Source organism: Scyliorhinus torazame, chromosome 3 (assembly GCF_047496885.1).
Source record: "Scyliorhinus torazame isolate Kashiwa2021f chromosome 3, sScyTor2.1, whole genome shotgun sequence".
NCBI lineage: Eukaryota > Metazoa > Chordata > Chondrichthyes > Carcharhiniformes > Scyliorhinidae > Scyliorhinus > Scyliorhinus torazame.
The window spans coordinates 283825980-283841885 of record NC_092709.1 but is presented as its reverse complement, the minus strand read 5'-3'; positions in this window follow the sequence as shown (position 1 = coordinate 283841885).

Sequence of the window (15906 nt, the reverse complement as noted above, 5' to 3'; positions counted from 1 at the left end):
CACAACTGTGCCCTCCGCCTCAAATTGTACCCTTTTATTAATCAGGATCGCAACCCCCCTCGTCTTAGAATCCAGCCCCGAATGAAAGACCTGACTGACCCAGCCCTTCCTTAACCTAACCTGGTCTGCCACTTTCAGGTGCGTCTCCTGCAACGTCTCCTATCAGAACCCGCAGATGCGCAAAACATACGCGCCCTCTTCACTGGCCCGTTTAACCCTCTAACATTCCAGGTGATCAGCCTGGTTGGGGGGCACTTCAACCCCCCCCCCTTTGCCGATCAGCCATCCCCTTTACTTGGCCAGCCCCCCAGCCATGTGTCGTGTTTCCTCTGGCCCGCCCCCTGGCCGGCTCCACCCATGACCTCCTCACTGTTGCCATGTCCAGTTTCCATCCCCGTCAGCAGAACAACTTCCCCCTCCCTCCTCTAGCAACACCATCCTATCACCTAACGCCTGCTCTAATCTAACTATATGGACACCCCCCACCTTGGCTCCCGTTGACTAGCCCCACTCAGCTAGCCTGGGGTTCCCACCCATTGTTCCCAGTCACCCCTCCCCCGACCCCTCCACACCACTTCCCCAGATCAGCCCTACTTTATCAAACACTCTACACAAGTCATAAACAACCCCCACAATAGCACAATTCAAGTTAAACAAGAAAAAAAAGAGATAAGAAATAACAGGCACTCTTCAGTCCTTCCCATACAGACACAGAAAAAAATTGCACAAAGTTCCCCTGAAGCATCCATTTTAACCCAACGCTTTTAACTGTTTTCTTTACTAATTTCCCCCAGCCAAACTCCAATTAAGCAAAGAGCCCAAACAGGAAACATTCAGGTAAACTACTCAAAAAGCACGCAAAAAATAACAAAAAAAAAGATACATCCCAAAACGGGAGAGACACCACATATACTTAAAAGCTCTAACATGAGTCCAAACATCCTCAGCTCAGGGCCAGCCCTTGCTTTCCATCTGCATTTCTCCGCCCAAGTCTCCAACCGACCAATATCCTTCTGTATCCTCTGACAATCCTCTTCACTGTCCGCAAGTCCACCAACCTTTGTGTCGTCTGCAACTTACTAATCAGACCAGCTACATTTTCCTCCAAATCATTTATGTATACTGTCATGATATTCAAACACACACATCATGATAGACAGACCAACAGACCAATTAGCACACATAACACGACAGCCAATCACAGACAAGGACAGAGACAGTATAAGACAAGAAACACGACACCTGGTGGTCAGTCCATCTGAAGACCAGGACAAGGACAGGACCTGATTAACAACACACTCAGAGAGTCACCACATGCGGAGTATCAAGACAGATCTGTAAATAACAAGTTGGAATAAAACAGCGTTGTACCAATTGCAACCGTGTTGGTTCATCTGTACCTCCGAGCACCCAACACCACATATACCACGAACAACAAAGGTCCCAGCATTGATTCCTGTGAACACCACTAGTCACAGCAAGACATCCTTGCTCCTGTATTGAAGTCCTCTTGCAATGAAGGCCAACATACAATGAAGGGCAGCACGGTAGCACAAGTGGCTAGCACTGTGGCTTCACAGCGCCAGGGTCCTGGTTCGATTCCCCGCTGGGACACTGTCTGTGTGAAGTCTGAACGTTCTCCCCTTGTCTGCTGCGATTTCCTCCCACAGTCCAAAGACGTGCAGGTTAGATGGTTTGGCCATGCTAAATTGCCCTTAGTGTCCAAAAAGGTTAGGAGGGGTTATTGGGTTATGGGGATAGGGTGGAAGTGAGGGTTTAAGTGGGTCGGTGCAGACTCGATGGGCTGAATGGCCTCCTTCTGCACTGTATGGTCTATGTTCTTTGTATGCCATTTGACTTCCTAACTGCTTGCTGTACCTGCATGTCCGTTTTCAGTGGCTGGTGTACAAGGACACACAGGTCCCTTTGTATGTCAACATTTCCCAATCTATCATGATTTAAATAATACTTTGCCATTCTGTTGGATAACTTCACATTTATTTGCATTATACTGAATCTGCCATGCATTTGCCCACTCATTCAACTTGTCCAAAACACCTTAAAGCCTCTAAACATCCTCCGCAACACTCACATTCCCACCAAGTTTTGTGTCAACAGCAAACTTGAAAATATTACATTTGGTTCCCTCATCCTAATTATCAATGTATATTGTGAATAGCTGGGGAGAATCGGGAAATGCTATTCTGACTGACGAGATTATGATCATGTTTCCGCGTCCCTCGCCAGTGACATAACAGGGTTTCCATCCAGGAAGGTCCGGAACCTTATTTAAATATATTAGCATATTTTTAACGAGCCCTCCCGCCGGAACTCCCCCTTCCACTGAATATTAATTTCACGCTGGCGTAACGGGGGGTTTGTCTCAGCATTTCCTGGGGTGGGGGGGGGGGGGGGGGGGGGGGGGGGGTGCTGCTCGCAGGCCCTCAATTACTGTGGTCCTCCAAGACGCAAGGGGTCAGGTGGCTGGCATGCATGGTTGTGCTTCTCGGGTCCCCTTTGCTGGGTTTGTGGCCATTTCTCTGCTGAGGGATTGCACCTTGAGAGTGGCAGCTGGAGGTGGGTGGAATGGTGAAATCACAGAGTCAAAACAGGGGGCGACTGTGAGGTCCCTGAGTGGGGTCCCACGAAATGCCACGCTGCATGGGCAGAGTGGGGTCTCGGACAATGGATGTTGATCAGCTCCACGAGGGCAGAAGACCCTCACACTGGGGAGGATGAGTTCAGCCGAAATGAACCCCATTCTCGGGCTGTAAATGGCATCCTCAGTGCATGAACTGTCTGGAAGGGAATAGCCACTGGCTATGGAGGCCAGGCAATCAAGGAATAAAGTGAGGGTGGCAGGCTGTTCAAAGTGAGAGGCTTGTTTAATCCCCAGCTCATGAGAGCTAGCAGAATGAGGGTGCAACCTAAGAATCAAGGGGCGGGATTCTCCCCTACCCGGCGGGGCGGGGGGGGTCTCGGCGTGATGGAGTGGCGGGAACCACCCCGGCGTCGGGCCATCCTAAAGGTGCGGTTAGGGGCCAAACCCTCACCTTGAGGGGCTAAGCCCGCGCCGGAGCGGTTTCCGCTTCACCGGCTGGCGGGAAAGACCTTTGGCGCCACGCCAGCCAGGGTGAAAGGTCTTCGCCGGGCGACGTGGGTCCGTGCGTGCGCGGGAGTGTCAGCCGCTGCTGACGTCATCCCCGCGCATGCGCAGGGGAGGGGGCCACTTCCGCCTCCGCCTTAGTGAAGACCATGGCGAAGGTGGTAGAAAAAGTGTGCCCCCACGGCACAGGCCCGCCCGCGGATCGGTGGGCCCCAATGGCGAGCCAGGCCACCGTGGGGGCACCCCCTGGGGCCAGATCGCCCCGCGCCCCCCCCCCAGGACCCCGGAGCTCGCCCGCGCTGACTTGTCCCGCCGTTCAAAAGGTGGTTTAATCCACGCTGGCGGGACAGGCATTCCAGCAGCGGGACTTCGGCCCATCGGGGGGGTCAGAGAATCCCGCCCAAGATGTCTGCAACATGAAGCAACACTTGCCAGTTGCCTAATCTGCTCCTTGACCCTTGATGAGTTAATTGTCCGAATTTAACTTAATCAGTCCTGCAATGCTTGAGTATGCCACTGATTGGTGCCCAATTGTTAACACTTTTGAAGCTGAGCTCCCAAGCATGAAATTCCAATCCTTACACTGACCTCTCCATGACAGAAAGGTGCCTGGCACCCCTATTGCAAGGTGGGAGTGTAGCAGCTCTCGTCAGTCACCACATTCAGAATTATTTTTTGTTGGATCCAAATTCCACCATCTGACGATTTGAACCCAGGTCCCCAGAGCATTACGCCAAGGTCTCTATATTCCTAGTCCAGTGGAAACACCACTACGCCACCACCTTCCCTAGCAATGACCAACGATTGATCTGCAGTAGAAGGGAGATGGCATTAATGTAGGACAGGGGAACACTGATAAGAGCAAGGTCATTTGCATGAGGCTTGCACCATGGCTGGATGTGTTGAGGGTTCTCACTTGTGTCGTCCCCCTGTCCCCCGTCCCCCCCGACAACCCCTCGCCCTCTGCATAGGAGCGGCCTTGCTCCTTGCCGGCAAGCTCAAGGATCGTTCCTTGAATGGGGTTAGGGTCTTGAGCTCCGACATCACTCTGGCTGGCTGTGTTGGCTCATGCCTGTTGTGCTTGAGTTTGTCTTGCAATCAGATAGATGGGGAGAGTGTAGGTGTGAGTTGTGCCAGGTCAGATGGTCATGTTGTAGCAAGAGTGGGGGCTAGGTGGCAGCGAGCATGTGAGGTGCAGAGGAGGTACTGGGGTTAAGGGTAGGGGGAGGGAGGTCGGCATGACAAATGTTCGGGCTCCGCAAATCCTCTGTAGAGGTGCGAGGGGTGTGTTAGGAGTAGCTGCAGGGCATAAGAGTGTTGACTTACCCTGGCTGAACAAAGAATATCATTCACCTTCTTATGACACTGCAGCTTCATCCTGTTATGGAGTGAGCTGCCGCTTACAAACAAGGCCACGGCCTCCCAATCAGGGTTGGTGACTTTGCTGTGAGGACATCTGCCCGATCGAGGGTAGAGAGTCTCCCATCTCTGCTGGACCTCATCCAGAAGCTTGCTGAGGGCTCCCTTCGTGCAGCGTGTTGCAGTCATCTTGGTAACCATCACCCCCGATTAGACTTGGAACAAGTTCTGGGGAGGTGTTTAAATGGTGAGCCCAACTGATTGCAACCATTAATTTTAGGCGGGGTGAGCGAATCAGAGGCAGGCCCACACAGGCGCATGAATTTCATGTTAATAAAAAATTGTTAAAGAGTTTGAATATACAACGACATTTCCCATCAATGGTGTTGGAAGGGTTCTCTTGCTGGGACTGACACTTTGAAAAAATATTGGAAAATTCTGTCCATTAACTCTGGTCCTCGCTCCACAGATGTGGATGGATGGATCGATTTGGATTTTGTTTATTGTCACGTGTACCGAGGTACAGTGAAAAGTGTTTTTCTGCGAGGAACTCAACAGATCATTAAGTACATGAAAAGAAAAGGAAATAAAAGAAAATACATAATAGGGCAACACAAGGTATACAATGTAACTCATGACCACCGGCATCGGATGAAGCATACAGGGTGTAGTGTTAATGAGGTCAGTCCATAAGAGGGTCGTTTAGGAGTCTGGTAACAGCGGGGAATCTGGTAAGCCGGGTGGGAGGGGTCTTTGATTATGCTGCCCACTTTCCCCAGGCAGCGGGAGGTGTAGATGGAGTCAATGGATGGGAGGCAGGTACGTGTGATGGACTGGGCTGTGTTCACGACTCTCTGAAGTTTCTTGCGGTCCTGGGCCAAGCAGTTGCCATACCAGGCTGTGATGCAGCCAGATAGGATGCTTTCTGTGGTGCATCTGTAAACGTTGGTAAGAGTTAATGTGGACATGCCGAATTTCCTTAGTTTCCTGAGGAAGTGTAGGCGCTGTTGTGCTTTCTTGGTGATAGCGTCGACATGGGTGGACCAGGACAGATTTTTGGAGATGTGTACCCCTAGGAATTTGAAACTGCGAATCATCTCCACCTTGGCCCCGTTGATACTGATAGTGTGTGTAAAGTACTTTGCTTCCTGAAGGTAATGTTGCCAGACCTGCTGAGTATTTCCAGCACTTTCTGTGTTTAGTCCAGATTTCCAACATCTGCCGTATTTTACCTTTATTTTACCGTAACAACGGTACATCTTGGTGATCTGTATTGGAGATTTTATCTGATGCATAATCCCATGGGCAGGTCTCAAATCTTTTTGAAGACAAACTGAGGAAAGTTTGTCCAAGACTAGATGCAAATGGTTAATCTACATTGTTTTATTCAAAGTGAATGTGCAAAGTAAGTGACAATCGGAACAATTTGTCTCTGCATAACAACATAAATGAAGAGAAATGCTGGGTTTCTCTGTATAGTTGAATCAAAATAGCTTCTAGTTCCTCTTCTGTGTTCTTTTTCTGAGCCTGGTAAATGCTTGCCCTTGCAGCTTTCGGTATTGAAGTCTGACTAACCATGCACATTACTGTCATTTTGTTAATTGTCCTGGGTTCACAAGCAGAGAAGGAAGTTCCTACCAGGCACCACCAGCTGAATGCCTGCGACCAGCACAGTGGGTGTGAATTCATAGAATCTTAAAGGTTTTATTGATCGCTGCATCAAGCCAGCTAATAGCTGATTTTGTTTCCTGTACTTGATGAAACAACTTCAATGCCGACCTTATTAGCATTCTAAGTACCCTTTGGGCTGGATTTTACACTCCACTGCCAGGTGGGGCAACGAAACTGCACTGTGTGGCCTGCCTGCCACATACATGCCCGACCCTTGACCCGTCTGTAGTATAAAGGATTCGTAGACGGGATATGCTCATGTAATAATAATAATAATTGCTTATTGTCACAAGTAGGCTTCAATGAAGTTACTGTGAAAAGCCCCTAGTTGCCACATTCTGGCACCTGTTCGTGGAGGCCGGTACAGGAATTGAACCCGCGCTGCTGGCCTTGTTCTGCATTACAAGCCAGCTGTTTAGCCCACTGTGCTAAACCAGCCTCTCTGTGCTAAACCAGCCTCTCTGTGCTAAACCAGCCCCATGTATGACATGGATGATGATGTACTATTATAATCTTTATTATTGTCAGAAGTAGGCTTACATTAACATTGCAATTAAGTTACTGTGGAAATCCCCTAGTCGCCACATTCCGGCACCTGTTCGGGTACACTGAGGGAGAATTCAGAATGTCCAATTCACCTAACAAGCACGTCTTTTGGGACTTGTGGGAGGAAACCGGAGAACCCTGATGAAACCCACACGGGGAATGTGCAGACTCAGCACAGGCAATGACCCAAGGTGGGAATCAAACCTGGGACCCTGGCGCTGTGAAGCAACAGTGCTTACTCCTGTGCTACACTTCAGTCATTCATGTGTTAGATTTGATCCAGAGACAGAGAGAGAAAGAGGTTGGAATCATGCCTGGGGGTAACGTGCCTACTCTGTAACCTGTTTATAAGCAGAAATTTACTAAGAAACAAGTGTTAGGCAGATACCAGAGTTTGTCTACAGTCTGTCTACTAACCAAGTCCCATGCCTAATGTTCAAGATAGAAGGGGGACAATGATGGAGTGGTAATGTCACTGGACTAGTAATCCAGACTGATGTCCTGGGAGCAAGAGTTCAAATCCCACCCTGCCAACTGGTGAAATGTAACTTCAATGAATAATCTGGAATTAAAAAGTTAGTCTGATGGTGACTACAAAACCATTGTAGTGAAACCCCATCTGGTTCACCAATGCCCTTTAGGGAAGGAAATCTGCTGTCCTTACCCGGTCTGGATATATGTGACTCCAAATCCGCAGTTGACTCTTAACTGCCCTCTGGAATAGTGTGACAAGCCACTCAGTTCAAGGGTAGTACAGGAAATGCTGGCCTTGCCAGTGATGCCTACATCCCACGTAAGAATAAAGAAAATAAAAATGAGCATGCCAACCAGATGTTCCAAACTATCTGTTCCACAGTTCAGCAAGGCCTCCCTAAGGATTCTCATCCAGGCTATTCAGGAAAGGAGGAGGCCCTCTTTCCAACGGGTGGGAGCAGGATGTCCACCCACTTGACCAAGCTGGCCTGGGAGGAGGTCGCTAGAGAAGTCAGCACCCATGGCCACCCTGAACTGTAGCAAGCGAATGAATGATTTACTCCGCTCTGTAAAGGTAAGTTAACTTCTGCTCACTCCAAACTCTCACTAAGAGCATCAGACAGTCTAAGGGCTAAAGTTCATAGGGATGTCACACAAGACCAGCAGATGGGACATCAGTACTGAATTTCTGTCAGCTACTTAAACATCACCAACCTATGTTAGATGCTGTACAAATGGTGCCTTAATCCATTAAGGACTCAGTACACACCACCGACATGCATGCTTCTGAAATCCTCTTTCATCTATTGTGCTCAGTCAGTCCATTTCTCTTTATGCAGGACGAGATTGCCCATAATCGGCAGGAGAGAGCCAAGGTCTGGAGCTGAGGGCACTCTTGTCCCATGAAGAGCAGGCGGCAGAGCTGGCTGGCGATGATTAGATAGTTCCTGCCTGGAAGGTGAGGTAGGCCTCCTCCAACAAGCCTGTGAGACTCCAGACAGTATATGTGGACAACATGCAGACAATGACTGTGTGTGACCTCTAGTGCAGCCCCCTGCCTAGTCAATCACCAATTATCTATTCTCTCTAATCGGCACACCAGCAAGAAATGGCAAAAGAGAAACTGAACAAGTATCTTAGTCCCAGTACCCTGAGCACCCGCTGAGGAGGCAGAGGAAACATCTGATGAATGCCCATCACTGCATTCACCTGCTCCCTCCATTGCAGATACACGCACCTTCATAGGTCCTAGTTCTCAAGTAAGTTTGGATTCATAAACTGATGATCATCGCACGGACCAAATCTGGCAGTAATAGCTGAGGTCTCTGACACTGAGAGGACTCCTGAAGACCAGGCCCCTGCTGAATCCGAATACAAAGACGAGAGTCAGCAATAGGCCCTGAGTGAAATGTTGAAGAAGCAGAGGCAGGCAGGGAGCGACAGGCAGGGTTGTCAGAGGATGACACCAGGTTGGAATGAAGAATGGAGGAGTCCGTTGTGACTCCGACACCTGAACACATCAAAGTCTCCATGAGAAGGATGGCACACAGCTCAGAGACAAAGCTCCAACAGTTTCTGCAACATTTGAGCTCAGACCAGCACACCATGCTCTAACCATGTGAGCATACCAGCAGTCTTTGCATAAGTGGGGGAATAAGGCACCTTTACCTCTTCAATATGCCCCTGACAGCTTGGTCTCAGACCAAAGAAAGTCTTAGTATGTTCCCAATAGCATGGCTTCAGCCATAAGACATTATTGTACCCTTCCTTGTCAGACATATAACTTTTCCCCAGGGCAGTCTTTCACAAATTCATTGACCAACCCCTAGTCCTGCATCTGTCTTCACCCTTCCCTCCTGTGTTTCAACAGCTACCACCCAAAATCATGCCTCGGTCTTCTTTCTCTTCCCCTCTGTGTTCCACAACACTCCTCACACAGTCCTGACTTGGACATCTCTGTCTTCTCTCTCCCCTCCCATGTTTCAACCCCCTCCACTCCTGGTCCAGCCTTGGTCTCACTGTTCTAATCATCCACTGGAGGGGGAATGTAATTCTGTTGAGTTGGCCTTTCAATGAGTATTCATAAGATGCAAATGTGGTTCCTGATCTAGATCAGCAAGAAAGTCAAGCTGCCGTTTAGGGCAGCACGGTAGCACAGTGGTTAGCACTGCTGCCTCACAGTTCCAGGGTCCCAGGTTCAATTCCAGCCTCGGGTGACTCTGTGAAGTTTGCACTTTCGCCCATATCTTTGTGGGTTTCCTCCAGCTGCTCCGGTTTCCTCCCACAGTCCAAAGATGTGCAGGTTAGGTGGATTGGCCATGCTAAATTGCCCCTTAGTGACCAAAAGGTTAGATGCAGTTACTGGGTTACAGGGATAGGGTGGAGGCGTGGACTTAAGTAGGGCACTCTTTCCAAGGGCCGGTGCAGACTTGATGGGCCGAATGGCCTCCTTCTGCACTGTACATTCTATGATTCTGATTCTTTAACCCACCACCTAAGTCAGGAGAACAAAATTACAAACTAAGTTCCCGCCGCCATCACTCCAAATCTTGTGCCCCCACTCGTCACGATTCCCGTCGATGGCAGTAGTGAAAATGACTGCCAATATTTAAAGATAACTCTTTTTCAAACCTTAAGTTAAAAATCCCAAAATGTGACATACAGCCTTATTACTAGCCAGTATCTTCAGCTTGCATGAATAAAGGGAAGTTACAATCCCTAACCAAAAGCATGGCTTTTACAGTGCAATGTCAAGTAGATAGAAATTAAACACTATAATTGTTTATTGCGACTGTTCAACATGAAACAGCATAAATTTTTCTTCAAGATATGACTAGGTTAAGGAACCATCATTTATATGCACCATCTGAATGCATAATTCACTCTTAAATAGGAATTGAAGTGCAAATAGCATTTAAAGGTTACGAAAGGTCATGATCTGGTATGTAGCGACAGACTGTTCCGTTGATTGTCAAGGGAGCTCGAATTTAAGATGATAACAAAATGAATTAAAAGGAAGGACTGGAGAAATTTTTTTTTTTTGTCGCAAAGCAATTAAAATATGGAATCTACATAACCCCAGGCACAGGCATGCGACACTTAAACCTGGACACCTGCTGCATATGAGGTGGGCTTCTTTATCCGAATTATACTAGGAGTTTTGTGGCTCTTCATGGTAGTAGGTATTTTGTTACCTGTATGGTAGGTAACATGTGCGACTCAATCCTTGGTTAGTGATGAGGTATTCTGAATCTCGATGAAGAAGATTCAAACTCGTCCAGTAGTAACAAAAGGTTTATTGAGTAACTACAACAATAATTGCATGAGTTCTTTACTTTCACTTTGATACTAGTGATAAGGTTAACAAGATCTAATTACAGTAACTATACTAGCCATCTAAACTAGTCTGCTATTGCCCTGGTCACAGTGCACCCCCAAGAGAGAGAGAGACCCAATGTGGTTGTCTTTTATACCCCTGTTGGTCCGGCCCTCTAGTGATCATGTGGTGCTACTGATTACACATTAACCACTTGTGTACATGCACATATAGCGATCACTACATCCCCCTTTTTTCGTGTATGTTGTAAAGAAAATTGAACAAACATAATGGATGCAGTTTGCAAATGCATTACATAAAATCAATGATTTAGTCCGTCAAATGTTAATACATTTCGCCTCTTAGGTTTTTTTTTCGCTTGCGTGAAATAGGTAGACAAATGATGTTATGTACAAGTTGTGATGATCTTGATGATTATACAAAGCCAATTAATATTTATGAGTCCAATCTTAATTTTAAAAAATTTGTGAGTCCATAATTTATGAGTTTGTTCGGTCGAGTTGCTTTCTTCTTCTGTTGTTGAAGTGGTGATGTTGATGTTGTTATTTCTTTGCGAACGTCGTCAATGTTCCTGTGTTTAAGTCACCAAGAAGTTATCAATGAGGTATTTGAATGGCCGAATCACTTTGTTGTCTGATTTATGCTTTTTTTTTTTCTATGCTTGCGGTAGCGATTCTGTGTTACATCTTTGTTGGCTGACCTGGACTTTTTCTTGTGTTTGTGGTATTGATTCTGTATGTCACCTTTGTTCTCTGACCTGGACTTTTTCCTGTGCTTGTGGTATTGAATCTGTATGTCATCTTTCTTGAAAGCTGGTTTGCTTGTTTGTTGTGGAGCAAATGTGAATTCGTGAGATTTGTTGCCATGCCATGGCATGTTTGTACTCTTGCTATTGGTTTGCAGTGTGCTGTGACATTGTCCTTCATGTGCAGAGTTTTACGATGTTGTACAGGTCGTTGTTTCATTGTTGTTGTTTCTGTCGTTTCTGTGTTTGTTGTTTTTGTTGTTGTTCTTGTTGTTGTTTTTGTCGTGCTTGTTGTTTCTGTTTTTTGTTGTTCTTGTTGTGCTGCATGTTGTTTTTGTTGTTGCTGTTGTTGTTCTTGTTTCTGCTGTGCGTCTTGCGGTGTTTGTTGTTCTTGTTGCGCTCAATGAGTGTTCTGTGTGGATGATTTGAGTCATTGTCACAGTAGCACAGAGCAGCACGGTAGCATTGTGGATAGCACAATTGCTTCACAGCTCCAGGGTCCCAGGTTCGATTCCCGGCTTGGGTCACTGTCTGTGCGGAATCTGCACATTCTCCCCGTGTGTGCATGGGTTTCCTCCGGGTGCTCCGGTTTCCTCCCACAGTCCAAAAGATGTGCGGGTTAGGTGGATTGGCCATGCTAAATTGCCCATAGTGTCCAAAATTACCCTTGGTGTTGGGTGGGGTTACTGGGTTATGGGCATAGGGTGGAAGTGTGGACCTTGGGTGGGGTGCTCTTTCCAAGAGCCGGTGCAGACTCGATGGGCCGAATGGCCTCCTTCTGCACTGTAAATTCTATAATAATTATTGGTGTCAGTGTCAGTTGTGGTATCTGTTACATTGAGCACTTCTTCTTGAGAATTGTGAGAATGATCTGACACAAACTACTGGTAGGACCATGGAAGTATAAATGTTGAAATCATTTGAGATTGTTCAGATGAAGAGGACTGTAAATGATTAAGGCGATCTTCCAGATCTATATTCACTCTGTTGCTAATTAAAATATTGGAACTTAAATGTACATGTTAGAATATAAAAATGTATTTCATGTTAACCTGCAAACATTTCTGAAATGAAGACACAAAGGAGATAGAATATTAGTGTCCAGCTGAAGTAATGGCATGAATCTGTACAGTACTGAATGTTTAGATAAATAGCAAACTCAATTGGAGACTTATGAAATTTGTAATTATATGGGTTTTAAGATCCTGGCTGTTAAGACTCCTTGACTAACACTCAGCATTGCACATGGTTTAACCATTACCAATTTACTGGCCCTTTTGGGCATCGTGCTTTTTGGATCACTTCTGGTATTATAATATGTAAATCATAACTGACATGAATCAATATCCTTAAAATCAGAAAAAACTATCTCCAGGGTCCACAGTTAAGCTAATCAACCTCAAAGCCTTGCGAGCAGCTATCAGTTTTGAGCAACAATCTGTTTAAATATTTGTTTTCAGTAATAATTATGTTTTAATCGTTTATTCTAAACTACTTTCAAAACTGAAAGCGAATGTTTTAGCCATGACTCAATTTTTGATTTAAAAAAAATCTGTTTTCACAAGTCTTCCGTTTTTCTTTGAACACCATGTATCATCAAGGGAATTGACTTTGTGAAGTCTGAAGGTTAACAATTTAACAAGTAACTTCCAGTGGTGACATATAGCAGGAGGTCTACAAGGTAGCTCCCACCAGAGTCGTTGTTTTTGGTTCTCTTTACCTGGTTTCTGGGCGTAATTGGTGATCACACGTCCCATTTGAGAGTCTTTGATACAAAGATATCTAAAGGTGCAAGAAAGAATCTAGTTAAGAATGGTGAAAGCAGTGGTCCGTTGGAGGAGCTGAGCCATGTGCGGAGCCGAGGGGGACCTAAGATGCCGGAGGCAAGTTTATCGGGTGGAGGCTCGCCTATCACGGTAGGCCAGCTGGCGGAGGTAATGGCTGTTGAATTTGACAAACAGTTTGGCAAGCATTTCCAGAGGGATAGGAGGGAAATGATGGAGACTCTCAGGAAGTCGGTGGATGAGTCCCTGGCATGATAAAGGAGGTGGTGGAAAAGATGTCGGAGACAGTGCTGCAGCATGGCGAGGTGTTGAAGGGGAAGGAGGATGCGCTGTCTCCGCACAGCGATCAGTTGGCCTCATTAGATTCTGAGCTGCGGAGGGTGGAGAAGCGAAACAAGGTCCTGAGAGCGAAGATCGGCGATCTGGAAATATAGGTTGAGGCGACAGAATCTGAGGATCGTGGGACTGCCTGAGGGGGCGGAGGGTCCGTGGCCAACAGAATTCTTTGAGCAACGTTGAGAATGTTGCTGGGGGAGGAGGATCAGGGTCCCCCCTTCGAACTTGATTGGGTCCACCGGTTGCTTCGGATGAAGCCGGGGGGAATTAACCACTGCATGAAGTAGTAGTGTGTTTTCACAGCTATTGATCGAAGGAGCGGGTCCTGAGGTGGGCCAAGGAGAATTGGGAGGTGCAGTGGGAAGGCAGCAGTATCTGCATCTATCAAGACATTGCAACAGAATTGGCAAGGATTGGCAAGGAGGCGGGCGGCATTTCACAGGCCAATGTCGGCACTCTACAAGAGTGTACCCGGTGAGGAGGAGGGTTACGCACAAAGCTAACAACCATTTTTTTGAGAAGACGGAGGAAATGGAGGCATTTATCAAGGCTGAAAGACTTGGGTTGGGCTAAAAGGGCTTGCATGGAACTTGGTTGCTGGTGGGGACAGGTCTGTATGGAACGTTGAAGTAGTAACTGTATGTACTTATATTTTTGTTTCCCTTATTCCCTCTTCCTTTTATTTGTACCGAGTTGGTGATAATTTAAATGGTTGCAGGTTTGTTTGGGGGGTTCTTTCCCTTTGTCTTGGATTTGCATATGGTGGGGTCTGATGGGGGGGCGGAGTGAGATTGGCTAGTGCTCGGGAGTGAGGAGGGGGGAGCTGTGAATGCAGGAGGGAGGTACCATTGAGCCTAGAAGGTGTGAATGGTGGGGTAGGGTGGGGGGGGGAGGAAATGAGAGAAGTAGCAGTTCGGGAGGAAGTGGCTGGGGAATTTCTGGGATGGGGCAGATAGAGTGATGATGGTGACTAGGGATAGGAAGTTGGCCCATTTGTGGGGTGGGACAGATTGCCACCTTGGGTGGGTTTTGGTTTCAAGGGTACAGTGGATGGAGGAGGTAAGCCCTCACAGTGGAAATGGCTGATTTGATGGGGAGACCCCCGATTTGATTGGTTATGAGGAATGTGCAGGGTTTGGGGGGCCCAGTTAAATGTGTGAGAGTTTTCTTGCATTTGAAAAGTTTGAGGTCCGATATGGTGCTTTTGCAAGAGACGCACCTGCGGGTTGCTGTATTACTTGTTTGTAATATGTCGTTACTCTTTGCTTTACTTCCAGAATGGTCTGTTGGTTAGATTTCAAATAAACTACCAATTTTCAATTCAAAGCAAAATAGGTTTAATGAATAACAAATTAAATACTAATGAGTTTGTTCACTCTTACAGAACTATAACTGTTGATAAAGTAAATCAGAATAAGTGTTAACTATGTTTAACTATAAGTATTAACTATGCTATAACTCTCTCTAACTGCTGTCTAGTCACTCCTGGTTCGAAGAGGACCAAGATCCTTTGAGATCACATGTTTATACATGAATCTAGTGCTGCCATCTAGTGGTTGTGTTACACCATAATGTAGTTGTTAACTCTTTTTTTACCAGCATATATGCATATCACTACATGGGTAAGGGACCATGTCAGGCAGTTGCGTTAACCAGGCGTTCCACTCAGGCTTTGATTGCAGGGCCTTGGGAGTGGCAATACTTATTAATATAAGAGTTTGGTTCCAGATGGAAAAGGTGGTAGCGGATCATGGTGGCAGGTACATCAAACGGGGACAGTGGTGGGTAAATGAATGGTTTTAGTGAGCATGTATGCCCCAAATTGGGATGATGTGGAGTTCATGAGGAGGATTCTGGTTGTGTTACCTGATATGAATACACACCAGTTGATATTGGGGGAGATTTGAACTGCGCTTTCAGCCCTAAGTTGGATCAGTCTAACCCGAAGTCTCTAGCACCTTCAGGGCAGCCAAGGTACTGACATGAAGGATATGGTGGAGCAGATCATAGAATTTACAGTGCAGAAGGAGGCCATTCAGCCCATCGGGTCTGCACCGGCTCTTTGAAAGAGCACCCTAACCAAGCCCACACCTCCACCCTATCCCCATAACCCAGTAACCCGACCCAACACTAAGGGCAATTTTGGTCACCAAGGGCCATTTAGCATGACCATCCCACCTAACCTGCACATCTTTGGACTGTGGGAGGAAACCGGAGCACCCGGAGAAAACCCACGCAGACACGGGGAGAACGTGCAGACTCCGCACAGACAGTGCCCTAAGCCGGGAATCGAAACTGGTACCCTGGAGCTGTGAAGCAATTGTGCTAACCACCATGCTACCGTGCTGCCCCAAGCGATCCATGGTGTTTTTTGCACCCTGTGGGCAGGAATTTCTCCTTTTTCTCTCTGGTGCATAATGTGTATTCGCACACAGGCTTCTTTGTGATGGGGAGAGCTCTGCTGCCAGAGGTGAAGAATGCGGAATATTCCATGATAATGATATCAGATCGTGCTCCGTACCTGGTGGATATAGTTTTGGAGATTGAG